Source organism: Mobula birostris, chromosome 32 (genome assembly GCF_030028105.1).
Source record: "Mobula birostris isolate sMobBir1 chromosome 32, sMobBir1.hap1, whole genome shotgun sequence".
Lineage (NCBI taxonomy): Eukaryota > Metazoa > Chordata > Chondrichthyes > Myliobatiformes > Myliobatidae > Mobula > Mobula birostris.
The window spans coordinates 24,747,556-24,763,291 of record NC_092401.1 but is presented as its reverse complement, the minus strand read 5'-3'; the positions used below and the strand labels follow the sequence as shown (position 1 = coordinate 24,763,291).

General features: G+C 45.4%; 1 protein-coding gene across 5 annotated transcripts in view; it reads right to left on the bottom strand.

Annotated features, from left to right (window-relative positions):
* The window catches only part of smarca4a (SWI/SNF related BAF chromatin remodeling complex subunit ATPase 4a), a 168,786-nt gene extending 160,561 nt beyond the window's left edge, over positions 1 to 8,225 (bottom strand). For all 5 annotated transcript variants that reach the window (XM_072248375.1, XM_072248380.1, XM_072248378.1 and 2 more), the window contains exon 1: positions 8,147 to 8,225. The gene's annotated coding sequence lies outside the window, so the exon portion shown is untranslated. The remainder of the gene's footprint in view (positions 1 to 8,146) is intronic.
* Between the last annotated feature and the right edge of the window lie 7,511 nt (positions 8,226 to 15,736).

Below are 15,736 nucleotides of genomic sequence, written 5' to 3'. Positions count from 1 at the left end.
CTCTAATTTAAATACACCCAATGACCTGGCATCCACACCAGCCCGTGATAACAAATTCCACAAATTCATAACCCTCTGGCTAAAGAAATTTCTCTGCACCTCTCTTTTAATAGATACCCCTCTATCCTGAGGCTGTGCCCTCTTGTCCTAGACTCCCCCACCACGGGAAACATCCTTTCCATATCTACTCTGTCTAAGCCTTTCAACATTCAAAAGGTTTCAATGAGACGCCTTCCATCCTTCAAAATTCCAGTGAGTGCAGACCCAGAGCCATTAAAGGTTCCCTGTATGATAACCCCTTTATTCCTGGAATCATCCTCGTGAATCTCTGCTGAACCTTCTCCAATGCCAGCACAACTTTTCTTAGATGAGGAGCCCAAAGCTGTTCACAACATTCCAGGTGAGGCCTCACCAGTGCCTTATAAAGCTTCAACGTCACATCCCTGCTCTTGTATTCTAAACTTCTTGAAATAAATGCTAACATTGCATTTGCCTTCCTCACCACTGACTCTTCCTGCAAGTTAACCTTTAGGGTGTTCTGCACAATGACTCCCAAGTCCCTTTGCAGATTTTTGGATTTCCTCCCTGTTTAGAAAATAGTCTGCACATTTATTTCTACTACCTAAGTGCATGACCATGCATTTTCCAACATTGTATTTCATTTGCCACTTTCTTGTTCATTCTCCTAATCGCCCGGTAGCACTCACATTTATGGTGATGAAATGCTTTGAGAGGTTAGTCATTAGTCATGACTACACTGAACTCCTGCCTCAGCAAGGACCTGGACCCATTGAAATTTGCCTATTGCCACAATAGATCAACGGCAGATGGAATCTCAATGGCTCTGCACACGGCTTTAGACCACCTGGACAACACAAGCACCCATGTCGGGATCCTGTTCATTGGCTAAAGCTCAGCATTTAATACCATCATTCCCACAATCCTGATTGAGAAGTTGAAGAGCGTGGGCCTCTGTACCTCTCTCTGCAATTGGATCCTAGATTTCCTAACTGCAAGACCACAATCTGTGTGAATTGGTGATAACATCTCCTCCTCACTGACGATCAACATCAGGGGTGTGTGCTTAACCACTGCTCTACTCTCTACACACATGACTGTGTGGCTAGGCATAACTCAAATACCATCTATAAGTTTGCTGATGATACAACCATTGTTGGTAGAATCTCAGATGGAGATCTTAGATCTGAGATAACAGTGAGATATCCAACTAGTGGAGTGCTGTCGCAGCAACAACCTGGCACTCAATGTCAGTAAGACTAAAGAGCTGATTGTGGACTTCAGGAAAGGTAAGACGAAGGAACACATACCAATCCTCATAGAGGGATCAGAAGTGGAGAGAGTGAGCAGTTTCAAACTCCTGGGCGTCAAGATCTCTGAGGACCTAACCTAGTCCCAACATATCGATGCAGTTATAAAGGCAAGACAGTGACTATACTTCACAAAAACACTCAAACACTTTTATAGATGTACTGTGGAGAGCATTCTGACAGGCTGCATCACTGTCCAGTGTGTGTGGGGGGAAGCTACTGCACAGAACCAAAAGTAGCTGCAGAGGGTTGTAAGTTTAGTCGGCTCCATCTTGGGTACTAGCCTACAAAGTAAGCAGGACATCTTCAAGGAGCGGTGTCTCAGAAAGGCAGCGTCCATTAAGGACCTTCAGCACCCAGGGCATGCCCTTTTCTCACTGTCACCATCAGGTAAAGGTACAGAAGCCTGAAGGCACACACTCAGCAATTCAGGAACAGCTTCTTCCCCTCTGCCATCCGATTCCTAAATGGACATTGAACCTTTGAACACTACCTCACTTTCTTAATATATATTATTTCTGTTTTTGCACAATTTTTAATCTATTCAATATACATATACTGCAATCAATATATTTATATATTTATTTATTTATTTTCTTCTCAATTATGTATTGCATTGAACTGCTGCTGCTAAGTTAACGAGTTTCATGACACAAGCCGGTGATAATAAACCTGATTCTGATTCTAATCTGTCTAAGTCTTTCTGCAGCCTACCTGTGTGCTCAACACTATCCGCCCCTCCAATCTTCATATCATCTGCAAACTTGGCAACAAAATCATCTATTCCATCATCTAAATCATTGATATACAGCATAAAAAGAATTGGTCTCAACACTGACCCCTGCGGAACACCACTTGTCACTGGCAGCCAACCAGAAAAGGATCCTTTTATCCCCACTCGCTGCCTTCTACCAATCAGCCAATATTCTAACCATGCCAGTAACTTTCCTGTAATATTATGGGCTCTTAACTTGGTAAACAGCTTCATGTGTGGCACCTTGTCAAAGGCCTTCTGCAAGTCCAAGTTATCAACATCCGCTGCATCTCCTTTATCTATCCTACTTGTAATCTCCACAAAGAATTCCAACAGGTTTGTCAGGCAAGATTTTCCCTTAAGGAAACCATATTGATTTTGCACTATCTTGTCCTGTGTCACCAAGTACTCCATCACCTCATCCTTAACAATTGACTCCAACAGTTTCCCAGCCACTGAGGTTCCGGCTAACTGGTCTATAATTTCCTTTCTGCTGCCTTCCTCCTTTCCTAAAGCAATTTTCCAGTACTCTGGCACCATGCCAAAGTCCAAGGATTTTTGAAAGATGATTACTAATGCCTCCACAATCTCTACCGCTAGCTCTTTCAGAACCCTAGGGTATAGTTCATCTGGTCCGGGTGACTTGCATACCCTTAGGTCTTTCAGCTTTTTGAGTGCCTTCTCCCTTGTAATAGTAACTGCACCCACTTCTCTTCCTTCACACCCTTCAACACCTGGCACACTGCTACAGTCTTCCACAGTGATGACTGATGCAAAATACTCATTTAGTTCATCTGCCGTCTTCTTGTCTCCTGTTATTATTTGTCTGGCCGCATTTTCTACCAGTTCTATATGCACTCTCATCTCTCTTTTATTTTTTTACATACTTGGAAAAGCTTTTACTATCCACTTTGATATTGTTTGCTAGCTTGCTTTCATTTTTCATGGTTTCCCTCTTAATGATTCTTTCAGTTGCTCTCTGTAGGTTTTTAAAAGCTTCCCAATCCTCTATCTTCTCGCTAATGTTTGCTTTGTTGTATGCCCTTTCTTTTGCTTTTGCAATAGCTTTGACTTCTCTTGTCAGCCACGGTTGTACTATTTTGCTATTTGAGTATTTCTTTGTTTTCGGAATACATCTATCCTGTACCTTCCTCATTTTTACCCAAAACTCATGCCATTGCTGCTCTGCTGACATCCCTGCCAGCATCTTCTTCCTACTCCTCCCTCATACTACTGTAATTTCCTTTACTCCACTGAAATACTCCTATGTCAGACTTTACTCTCTCCCCATCAGATTTCAAGTTGAACTCAATCACACTGTGATCACTGTCTCCTAAGGGTTCTTTTACCTTAAGCTCCCTAATTGCCTATGGTTCATTAGATTACCCCCAATCCAGTATAGCTGATCCCCTAGTAGGCTCAATGACAAACTGCTCTAAAAAACTATCTCGTAGTCATTCAACAAACTCACTTTCTTGAGGTCCATTCCAAAACTGATTTTCCCAATCGACCTTCATGTTAAAATCTCCCATGACTATCATAATATTGCCCTTTTGACACGTCTTTTCTACTTCCCATTGGCATAACATTGTGGACCGAAGAGCCTGTTCTGTTCAATGTTTTATGTTTAGCTTGGTATATTAAGGAAGAAGAGGATGTGATGGGGGTTTGTTGGTAGAAAGTACAGAGTGAAAAGAGGTGTGGGGGAAAACAATAGGATGAAATGTGTGTGGGAGGGGGAGCATGGGATGAAATGAAGGGAAGTAGGGAACAGTGAGGTGGGGAAGAGGGAATGATGGAGACTAAGAAAAAGAGGTGGAGGAAGAGCAGATGAGGAAAGGAGGAATGAGGAGTGAAGCTAAAGGGGGGAAACAAGGAGTATGGGAGAAGATAGGTCAAATGGCCTAATTCTGCTCCAATGTCGTATTGTCTTATGGAAGAGATAAAGATAAACTTTACTTGTCACGTGTACATCGAAACATACAGTGTGCATCAAGTCAAATTGAAGATGCTTCTGGGGCCAACAAAGCATGCCCACTACTCACTAACCCTAACCCATATATCTTTGCAATGTGGGAAAAAACCAAAGCACCTGGAGGAAACCCAGGCAGTCGTGGGCAGAACACGCAATCTCCTTTCAACCAGTGGAGAGAAGCAAGCCTTGATCTTACAGCTAACCCTGTAACGCAAATGTGCTAACTGCTGTTACCGCACTGTACCCATGTACCATTCTCCTCTCATTAACAAGGCATTTTCACCCACAGAACTGCGGCTCACTGCATTTTTTTTTTGTTTTTCATACCATTCTCCATAAACTCTAGAGACTGTTGTGTGCGAAAACCTCAGATCAGCCGTTTCTGAGATACTCAAACCACCTCATCTGGCACCAACAATCATTCCACAGTCAAAGCCACTTAGATCACATTTCTTGTCCATTCTGATGTTCGGGCTGCACAACAACTAAACCTCTTGACCACGTTTGAACGTTTTATGCATTGAGTTGCTGCCACATGGCTGGCAGATTAGATATTTGCATTAATGGGCAGATATACAGATGAACCTAATGAAGTGGCCACAGAGTGTAAATGTAAACACATTTGTCAAACACTCAAATGTAAAATCCCACAGAACAGTAAAATGCCACATTCCAGTGCAGAAGGCATGAGATTTCCACAAATCAGGGCACAACCTCCCTCTGCAGATGTTGGACCCACCCACCGCCCCCCTTCCAGAAAGGGTAAACAGACAATTTACAGCAGAATACATCCTCACAGCTTTGAACCCCTGAGGGGTGGTGAAGGGAGTGCTGCTCTGAGAAGCAGGAAAGGGCTAAACAAAGGTCATCGCTTCTTCCTGTGGGCAGGGGAGGAGAATTGTATCCAAGCATTCCCTTTCTCTCCTAAATGATGTGCTGTGAGATGGGTCAGATCTAATGGAAAAGGATGATAATAGCTACCAGGGCAGGGTGGGAGAGGGAAGGGAGAACTGTATGCACTCTAGTCCCTTTGAGAGTTATAATAATTCAGAAAGTTCCCTCCCTTGGAATCTCCTCCTCTAATTAATGGTCCATCAGCCAGCAAGATAAAATTCACGCTTCGAGGCTGGCTGATCTGAGAGGCAGACAGCTCTGAAGATTGACCTACCTGACCTCTGTACTGTGCTCTCCCCAGTGTATAACTGAGCTGCTCCTAACCGAGCCGACCACTGACGGAAAGAGAGAAAAAAGAAAGCTGGCAACAGCCTCCTTGGCTTTTTTAACCATTAGCTACAGAAGTAATCGCTTTGCAAAATCCCAGACTGGGCTTCACTTTCGGAACAACTGAACATGACATTAGCTGCCCGTGACTCAACTCTGGATTGTTGAAATGCTGCCTGGATGATTTGAGATCACTTCTAATACTGACTTCCCACAGCATCACAGCTGGTATTGCTGCTTGTCTGTGCCCTTAGTTTCAGTTTACACATGCAGTAGCATAGCAGTTGGGGTAATGCTTTTTACAGCACCAGTGACCTGGGTTAATTCTCATCACTGTCTGGAAGGAGTTTGTGTTCTCCCCGCGACCGCGTCGGTTTCCTCCGAGTGCTCTGGTTTTCTTCCACGTTCCAAACATGTACGGGTCAGTAGGTTAATTGTTCATATGGGTATAATTGGGCTTGTTGGGCCAGAAGGGCCATACTGTGCCGTATCTCTAAACAGATGAAAAATGTAGTGTTTTTTTAAAATAGAATCCATCTCTATTGAGGACTTCTGAGGGTGAATGGCACACTAGGAACAACTGAACCACAGCAGGGAGGACAGTGGTTGGAATGCAGAGCAGACTATCAAAGGACCCTGCAGTTCTGTAACAAAGAAGTGGGTCTTGGTTTTCATTAGTGAGCTTAAGCACCTCTCTGTTTGTTCCAACCCTCGCTTTGAATGTGCTTATCTTAAATCCCCAGCCTCTTCCTGCCCTGATCCAACACAGACTGGCGGTCCTTTGCTCCATCCGCCGCAAAAGGCAGGCGGCCACCCATTTCAATTCGACTTCCCATTCTAATTTTGACATGTTAGTCCATGGCCTCCTCTATTCTCACAATGAGGGCAAACTCAGGGTGGAGAGGCACCTCTTGGGTAGCCTCCAAGCTGATGTCATCAACATCAATTTCTCCAACTTCTGGCAATTCTCTCCCCTCCTTCCTTCGCTCCTTTTTCCATTCCCCATTCAGGTTCCCCTCTTAAATACCCCTCACTTCCCTTGGGTTCCCCACCTCCTTCCTCTTCTTCCATGGTCCACTGTCCTCTCCCATCAGATTCATTTTTCTTCAGTCCTTTGCCTCTTCCACCTCTCCTCTCCCAGCTTCTTACTTCAGCCCCCCACCCACCCATCCTCCCCCTCACTCGGTCTCACCCATCAGTTTTTTTCCTTCCCCTCCCCCTCCTCCTTATTCTGGCTTCTGCTCCCTTTCATTCCAATCCTGATGACGGGTCTCAGCTAGGAATGTTGACTGTTTACACTGTTTATAGCTGCTGCCTGACCTGCTGAGTTCCTCCAGCATTTTGAGTGTTGCTCAAGATTTCTAGCATCTGCAGCATCTATTGGCTTATCATGTCCTGATGAAATGTCTTCGAACATAAAATGTCATCTACATATTTCCTCCCTCCACAGATGCTATCTGACATGCTGAGCACATCTGTGTCTTTAACATGAAATCTCAACTGGATGTTTCCTCCTACTACAGATGCTGAGCACATCCAGCTCCCCTGCTATTTTCAGCTTGTGAGAAGACTGCATGGACTCAATGGTGATCCCTTGCCGCACGTTAAACAATCAACAATCATCTTTCACAGGAGGGATGTCTACACCCATCTAAAAAAGTTCACAACTTCTTAAAACAAAAATAACCCCATTCTCTTATCATTTCCATGGGGATGGGAGCAAATCCCAGCTGGAGTTACTGCACCCACCAGGAGCACTTTGCAGCAAGTGCAGCAAAGCAAGAGCTTACCTTCCAATCCCCTCCCCCTCTCCTACATCCCGAAGTCAAGGACTGGGGGCAGGAAAAGTTGGGTGGGGGTAGGTACCGTATCATTTGGTGAGCCGAGCAATTAAAAACCTCTCACTGGTGGCAATGAGTATCAACTCAGATGAACGACAAGTGGTAAGCATTTTTCAACAACTTTAAGTATTTTGCAAGGTCAAAACCTCAGCAGCAAGGCAGTTTTTTTTTCTTGAGTGGAAGAGGGAATATAAATCCAAATGCTTTAAATGGGGAATTGATTTAAGACTATTTTTTGATGCCTTGTTTCTAAACATCCCTTCACCGAAATACAACAAATGCCAACATCACTAAAACCGTATCTGATAAACAAAACAGCCCTGACCTCCAAAGTAAGAGGAATATTTGTGAAAGATCGAAAGAAACCAATAAACAGCAACCTGTCATATCTCACGAGTCAATTTAGAGCGGACCACTGTGCTAGCATCACAGCAAAACTTCTAAACAACTATTTTTGTATTTTACACCAGGGAGCAGAAAATACAGAAGAAAACTATATGCCATGCACATGATTTTTGATATATAATTCACGTTCAAAAAAAATCTTAGGCGAAATGTTAAATTATATTTTATCACAGGACAAGAGATATATAAAGATATTGCAATTACAGTTATTAAAATCAAAACTTTTTTCATCTTTTTAAATTGCAAAAAAATACATCTGTGTGCAGACAGCAGTGTGCAATGCTTTGTTCAGCAGCGACCGGGGCAGACAGCGCCGAAAGTCAGAACCACAGAATAATACAGCTGATGCGATCAGCACAATGCAGCCCGCGATCCGACCCTGCTAAACAATATATTTTGAATTAATCGCAATATAAACTAATTAATTTTAGTCCGAATGCGCCACCATATCGGACGGCGGGGCCTGCAGCGCACCCTCGGCTTCAGACAATGAGGTGAAGCCGGGCTGGCGGAGCGGGAGCCGGCGGGACCGGCGCTCCCCGACTCCGGCACCGGCCCCGGGTTCGGGCCGCCGCGCAACGCAGCAGTCGGGCAGCGCGAGCAAGAGCGACGCGGGCTTTACCTGGGTGAGGAGGCGCCGCTCGCGGTTTTAATGGAACAAAGAGCCGCCGGTAACTGGGAGAGGAGCGGGGACGGGGAGGGCAGGGCGCATGCGCGGCCCCGGGACTGCGGGAGTGGGGGAGGGGCGGGGAGTGAGGGGTAGAAGAGAGTCAGGGTAGAGGGAGAATGGAGTGAGGGTAGGGGTAGAGAGTGAGGGACGGTAGGGGAGTGAGGGAGAGGGATGGGTACGGGACAGTGGAGTGAGAGAGGAGAGAGTCAGGGTAGAGGGAGAATGGAGTGAGGGTAGGGGAGAGTGGAGAGAGTCATGGATAGAGAGCGTGAGGGGTGGGAGAGGGATGAGTAGGAGAGTGGAGTGAGGGTGAGGGGTGGGAGAGGATTGGGTACTGGACAGGAGAGAGGGTAGAGGGAGAATGGAGTGAGGGTAGGACTAGAGAGTGAGGGATGGGAGAGGGATGAGAGTTGGGGTAGTGAGTGAGGGGTGGGAAAGTGACGGGTAGGGGAGAGTGGAGTGAGGAGGAGAGAGAGTCATGGATAGAGAGGGTGAGGGCTGGGAGAGGGACGGGTAGGGGAGAGTGGAATGAGGGGGAGGAGAGAGTCATGGATAGAGAGGGTGAGGGCTGGGAGAGGGACGGGTAGGGGAGAGTGGAATGAGGGGGAGGAGAGAGTCATGGGTAGAGAGGGTGAGGGTGGGAGAGGGACGGGTAGGGGAGAGTGGAATGAGGGGGAGGAGAGAGTCGGGGATATTGGGAGAGGGACGGGTAGGGGAGAGTGCAGTGAGGGGGAGGAGAGAGTCCGGGATAGAGAGGGTGAGGTGTGGAAGAGTGATGGTTAGGGGAAAGTGGAGTGAGGGGGAGGGGTTGGGTGGGGTAGAGATGGAGGATGAGAGTAGGCATGGATGAGGTGAGGGATTGCAGTTTTGGGTAGGTAATGTGAAGGTAGGGGTGGGGCATGTGTGAGTAGTGGTGGGTAATGAGATGATAAGAGTGGGGGATGTGGGTGAGGGGTTGGGGCTTTGGGATGTGATGTGTGAGGGGTAAGGGGTTGGATGGGGATGTGCAGGTAGTGCTAGGTGATGAGGATAGGGGGTAGAAGTGGAGGTTGGTGTGGGTGATGATTGTGGCAGTGAAGGGGAGGGTAAAAGAGGGCAGGGTGAAGGGTTGCAGATTTGGGATGGGGTTGGATAATCAGAGTGGAGGAGTGGGTGGAGTATAATGGTGGTTTGTGGGTTGTGGGTACGTGTTGGGCTTAGGGTGGTGGTTGAAGATTAGGAACTGGGGTGAGTGAGAATTGAGGGCAAAGATGGAGATGGGTGCAGAGGATGAGGTGAGGGTAGACGGGTGTAAGGATGAAGGTTATGGTGGTAGAGTGGGCTGAATGTTTGGGATGGGGAATGAGTGTGAGGGATGTGTAGAAATGTGAGGGTGGAGTTAGGGAGAGTGGAGGGTGAGGAATAAGGGAGTGAAGGAGTGCAAAAGGAGAGAGGGAGGAGTGGGGTGTAAGTAGGGGAGGGGGTGTGGGAGGTTGGATTATGGTGGGGTTAAAGGGTAGGAGTGGGATGTAGGGATATGTGTGAGGGGAATGAGGGGCAGAGGGTCATGGTGAGGGGCAGGGAGAGAGTGAAGTGCGGTGAGGGATGGGTGAGAGGGTGAGGTGTGAGGGATAGATTTGAGGGGTAGGGGAAAGGGAGGTGTTGAGGATGAAGAGGAGTAGGGAGTGTGGGATGGTGTGTGGTGGGGAGTGTGTGTATGTGTTATATGCTCATTGTGTTGCATATGACTGTTGGTACTGTGTTTTGCACATTGGCCCTGGAGTAACACTTTCATTTGGTGGTATTCATGTGCGGTTGAATCATAATTAAATTTGTGTGAATGAGGCGCTGGGGTTGATAGCATTGAGGGAGAGTGGTTGTGGGAATGCAGTGTGAGGTGGGTAGAGAAGAGGGAGAGGGGTGAGAACGTGTGTGCTGTATAATGGGTTTGGCATGGAGGGGAGTGTGAGGGGTGTATGGAGACTGTGGATGCACAAGAAGGTTGGGGGAGTCTAGGGACAGTAGTGTGGGGAGGTGGGATGGAGTAGGATTTGGGATGAGTGGGCTCATTGGAGGGGAGTAGAATGGGTTGGGAGGAAGGCAGAGAAGGGAGAGAAAGATGAGGTGGGGATAGGTAGACAATGGGAGTGGTAAGAGGCATCTCATTGGTCATGGGAGGGGGAAAGGGGCAGAGGAGGGTTGATTACTGGTGTGTGGCATCTTAGAGTGGTAAAAGTATGAGGTTTTTGGGCTTTAGGAGATAGTTGGTGCAAAGGGTAACTTGGGGGAGGGGTTTACAGTTTTTGTGTCATTCTCTCCTGAAAATGAATTCACACTATGTAAAACATCAGTGTAGGTATTGGTCCTAACCTGTCCTATCTTTCTTTGATTCTATTGACTCCCAAAAGATAATTAGTTTTATTTTTGCAGCTAATCCCCCTTTAATTCTTCAGCTCCATTATGGAGGCAGAGAACAATACAGCATGGATACAGACTCTTTGGCCCAATTTCCTGTGTTTGGCCCATATCCCTCCCCTCAATGTACCTATATAAGTGCTTGTAACTGCCTAAACCACTTCTTCTGGCACTTGTTGCATAGCTTGCCACCCTCTTGTGACAAGGTTTATTTTAGTATTTATTGAGATACAGCATAGAATAGGCCCCTCTGGCCCCTTGAGCCTTGCCACTCAGCAATCCTCAATTTCATCCTAGCCTAATCACAGGACAATTTACAATCACTGCTTAACCTACAAACCAGAATGCTCTTGGCTTGTAGGAGGAAACCCACGTGGTCATAGGGAGAATAGACAAACTCCTTCCAGTTTGCAGTGGTGGAATTGAACTTGGGTTGCCTGTACTGTAAAGCGCTGTGTGAATCGCTGCACTACCATGCTGCCCTGTTACATCCACCTTATCTACGCCTCTCGTGATTTCAAACTTTTTAATATAAGGGTCCCCTTATTCTACTCTTCAAAGAATAAAGGCCCAGCCTGGTCATCCTCTCCCTATGGCTCAGGCCCTCTCGTCCTGGTAACACCCTTTCCAGTTTAACCACATCTTTCCTGTAACACTAATGACCTGTAGAACTGCTACATAATGTCCCAACTACTATACTCAATGCCCTGACTGATGTAGGGCAGTGTGATAAGCACTTTTTTTGCCACCCTGACTACTCGTGATGCTGCGTTCAATGACCTATGTACTTGTACTCTCAAGTCCCTCTATTCCATTACACTCCCTAGTGGCCTACCATTATGGGCTGAATGAGAGCAAGTGGGGCTAGCAGGATGGATCCTTTGGTTGATAAGAACCAGATGGACTGAAGGGCCTGTTTCCATGTTCTATTATTCTATGACTCCTAATTTCATGTCATCTGCAAAATTACTAGTTAAGCCTTGTGTAATTGTAACCATATCATTTGTATAAATAACAACACCGACCCCTGCGGCACACCACCAGTCACTGGATTCCATACTGAGAAGTAATTTTCAACCACCACTCTGGTTCCTAACATTGAGGCAATTTTGGAACTAGCCTTCCTGAGCAGTCTACCATGTGGGAACTTGTCAAAGATCTTGCTGAAGTCCAAGTATCCACACCCCTACCCTCATCAACATTTTTAGTTAACTTCTTTTTAAGGAAAACTCTAAAAGGTTTATTAAACACAACTTCCTGTACACAAAAGTCAAGCTGGCTCCTCCACATGCTGGTAGATCCTGTCTCTCAGAATCCCCTCCAGTAACTTCCCCACTACTGATGTCAGGCTGACTGACCCGTAGTTCCATGGCTTGTCCTTGCTACCCTTTTTAAACAATGGAAGAACATTAGCTACCTTCCAGCCTTTGAGATGTTCACTACTGATTAACAATGAAGAAAATATCTCCATAAGGGCCTCCACAATTTCCTTTCTAGCTTCCCACATATTCTGACTAAGCACTGGTCAGGTGCTGGGGATTTATCCACTTAATGTGCTGTAAGACCTGGTGTGCCGTAATGTGCTACAAATACCTCCTCTCTGGTAGTATGAATGGCCTCCAAAACATCTCCACTTGTTACCCTTATCTCTTGAGCAACCATGAGTTCCTCCTCAGTATACAATGAGGTGAAATTTGTTAAAAATCCCATTTATATTTGTTAAACATTTGTTATATCATCCTTTATAATTTTTCTCTCTTGTATTTATGAACCTTGCACTATCAAAGATGTAATTTTCTTCTCATTGTCCTTTTTTTACTTTGTCATCCAGCAATCACTAGCATGTGCCGAAACGTTGAAGTTCTACTGTTGCTTAAACACTTCCTTGCATTCTAACATAAGATAAAGCAAGGGTAGCCCACTCTACATGATGTTGGTGATCATCGACCTCAATGTCACTTTCAGCTCCATCCTTGATTTCTGTAATATTGAAGTTACTCATTGACTGCCACCACAACACACACAGAAAACCAAAGAATTACCACCTTTTAGAGTGGAACTAAATGGCTTAACTCTTATTTAAAGACACTTGCTTCTACAGTAGCTAGTGGAAACAACAACTCCACATCTACAATCTCTACTGTGCCTTATGTCACTGGTACTTAGGGCAACATTGAAGGTCCTCTATTTCTGGCAATGTTCAGGGCTTCCTTCATCGTGTCAGTAGCTCAGTTTCCAGTAAGTCCCGGAGGAGACTCAGAAATACAGTCACACTCATTTTTCATTGCTGTTTCCGTAACAGCTTTGTTTTACCATTCAGGGTTGTTAGCCCTGAGCTGAACCCTAAACCCAGAGATCTGGTAGGCCACTCTAAATCTGGCTTCAACTCTTTTACCTGTTTGGCATGGGTAACCCCACCACGAGCCAAAACGTAAAGCCCTGATTCCTGCCAACATAGCTCTCCGAGTCATTGAGGCACCAAAACCTTTAAACACTACAAGTTTGTGGTCCTCTTGGAGGATATCTACCCTATCCAGAGGATTTTGTATGTTTCAATGAGATGACATTTAGTTTCTTATAAACTAATGAGCAGAGAGCTGGTCTGCTTAATGTCTCCTTGTACAACAAACATGTCATCTGAGGATTCATTCTGGTGAACCAATCCTGGGATTTTTTAATGTACGTGTATGCTTCCTTTGGTTGAGAGACCATGCCTGTACATGTACTTGGTCTCCATCCAGTTTTACGTTCCCCCTACAGATGCTGCTCGACCTACTGAGTTCCTCCAGCAGATTATTCATTGCTCTAGTTTTACCAAATCTCTTAAACTACCTTGATCATTCCTTGTTCTTTCTGAGTTATTGCAAATCTGATTGCTGTTCCCCAAATCCACTTAAATACTCATGTCTCACTTTAATCCCCAGGACAGGATCCAGAATAGTTTTCTTTAGTTGGACATAGAACTCCATGAACAAAAAACTGCGTATTTCAGAAATTCCTTCGGGAGAATTTTAAATTATGGCAGAGGTATGTGATAACTGGGATGTTGTCTGGTCCCAAAGACTATGCTGTATCCAGTAATTTCAGCGACTTATTGATAAAGCCCATCACAGGTAAATTGCTAGTGAGACCAGGAATATGAAGATTGTACAATTTAACATGTGGCTGAGGAGATGGTGCAAGAGGGAGGGCTTCAGATTTTTAGGGAGGGTAACACCTGTACAAAAAGGGCAGTTTGCACCTCAATTGGAGAGGGACTAATATCCTTGTGGGAAGGTTTGCTGGTTTTGCACGGGGTGGGGGGGGTGATTAAACTAGAGTTGCAGGGGGTTTGGGAACTAGAGTGGAGTGGGTGTGGAGAAAGGTGTTGTACATACCAAGACAGGAATTGAAAGGTTGAGCATGGTGTTTCAATGCAATGAGTATTGTAGGAAAGGCAGATGAGCTTAGAACATGGATCAGCATGTGGAATTATGATATTGTTGCCACTAGTGAGACTTGGTTGCAGGAGGGGCAGGATGGGTAGTTCAGTGTTCTGGGGTTCCACTGATTTAGATGTCAGATGTGATAAAGGGTGGTGTTACTAGTCAGGGAAAATGTCATGGTAGTGCTCAGGCAGGGCAGACTGGAGAGCTCATCTCCCAAGTCTAAATGGGTGGAACTGAGGGATGAGAAAGTGATGACCACATTAATGGAATTATATTATAGATCACCCAACATTCCACAATATTTAGAGGAGCAAATTTAGAAACATAGAAAATCTGCTGCACAATACAGGCCCTTCGGCCTACAATACTGTGCCGAATATGTACTTACTTTAGAAATTACCTAGAGTTTCCCATAGCCCCCTATTTCTCTAAGCTCCATGTACCTGTCCAGAAGTTTCTTAAAAGACCCTATCGTATCCGCTTCCACCACTGTCGCAGGCAGCCCATTCCACACACTCACCACTTTCTGGGTAAAAACACTTACCCCTGACATCTCCTCTGTACTTGCTTCCAAGCACCTTAAAACTGTGCCCTCTTGTGTTTGCCATTTTAGTCCTGGGAAAAAGCCTCTGACTATCCACATGATCAATGCCTCTCATCATCTTATACACCTCTATCAGGTCACTTCTCATTCTCTGCCGCTCCAAGGAGAAAATGCCGAGTTCACTCAACCTATTTTCATAAGGCATGCTCCCCAATCCAGGCAACATCCTTGTAAATCTCTTCTGCACCCTTTCTATAGTTTCCACATCCTTCCTGTAGCGAGGTGACTAGAACTGAGCACAATACTCCAAGTGGGATCTCACCAGGGTCCTATATAGCAGTAACATTATGTCTCAGCTCTTAACCTCAATCCCACAGTTGATAAAGGCCAATGCACCATATGCCTTCTTAACCACAGAGTCAACCTGCGTGGTAGCTTTGAGTGTCCTATGGACTCTGACCCCAAGATCCCTCTGATCTTCCACACTGTCAAGAGTCTTGCCATTAATACTATATTCTGCCATCATATTTGACCTACCAAAATGAACCACCTCACACCTTACCTGGGTTGAACTCCATCTGCCACTTCTCAGCCCAGTTTTGCATCCTATTAATGTTCTGCTGTAACCTCTGACAGCCCTCCACACTATCCACAACACCCCCAACCTTTGTGTCGGATTTGTAGACAGATCATAGACTGTTGCAAGAAACATAAGGTTAGGTGGATTTTTACCTTAAACATATTAGCTGGGACTCCCATACTGTATAAGGGCTGGTCAGGAAATGTGTGCGGGAAAGTTTCTTTAATCAGTACATAGAGGCACCAACTACAGAGAGTGCGATACGAGATCTAATTGGTAATGAGACAAGGCAGGAGACAGAAGATTGTGTAGGGGAACACTTTGCGTCTAGTGATCATAATGCTATTAGTTTCACGATAATTATGGAGAAGAATCGATCTGGTCCTCGGGTTGATATTCCAAATTAGAGAAAGGTCAATTTTGATAATATCAGAAAGGATCTGACAAATGTGGATTGGAACAGGTTGTTTTCTGACAAAGGTGTACTTGGTAAGTGGGAGGCCTTCGAAAGTGAAATTTTGAGAGTACAAAGTTTATATGTGCCTATCAGAATAAAAAGCAAGGATAGCAGGTTTATAGGAAATGAGAAAATCTGC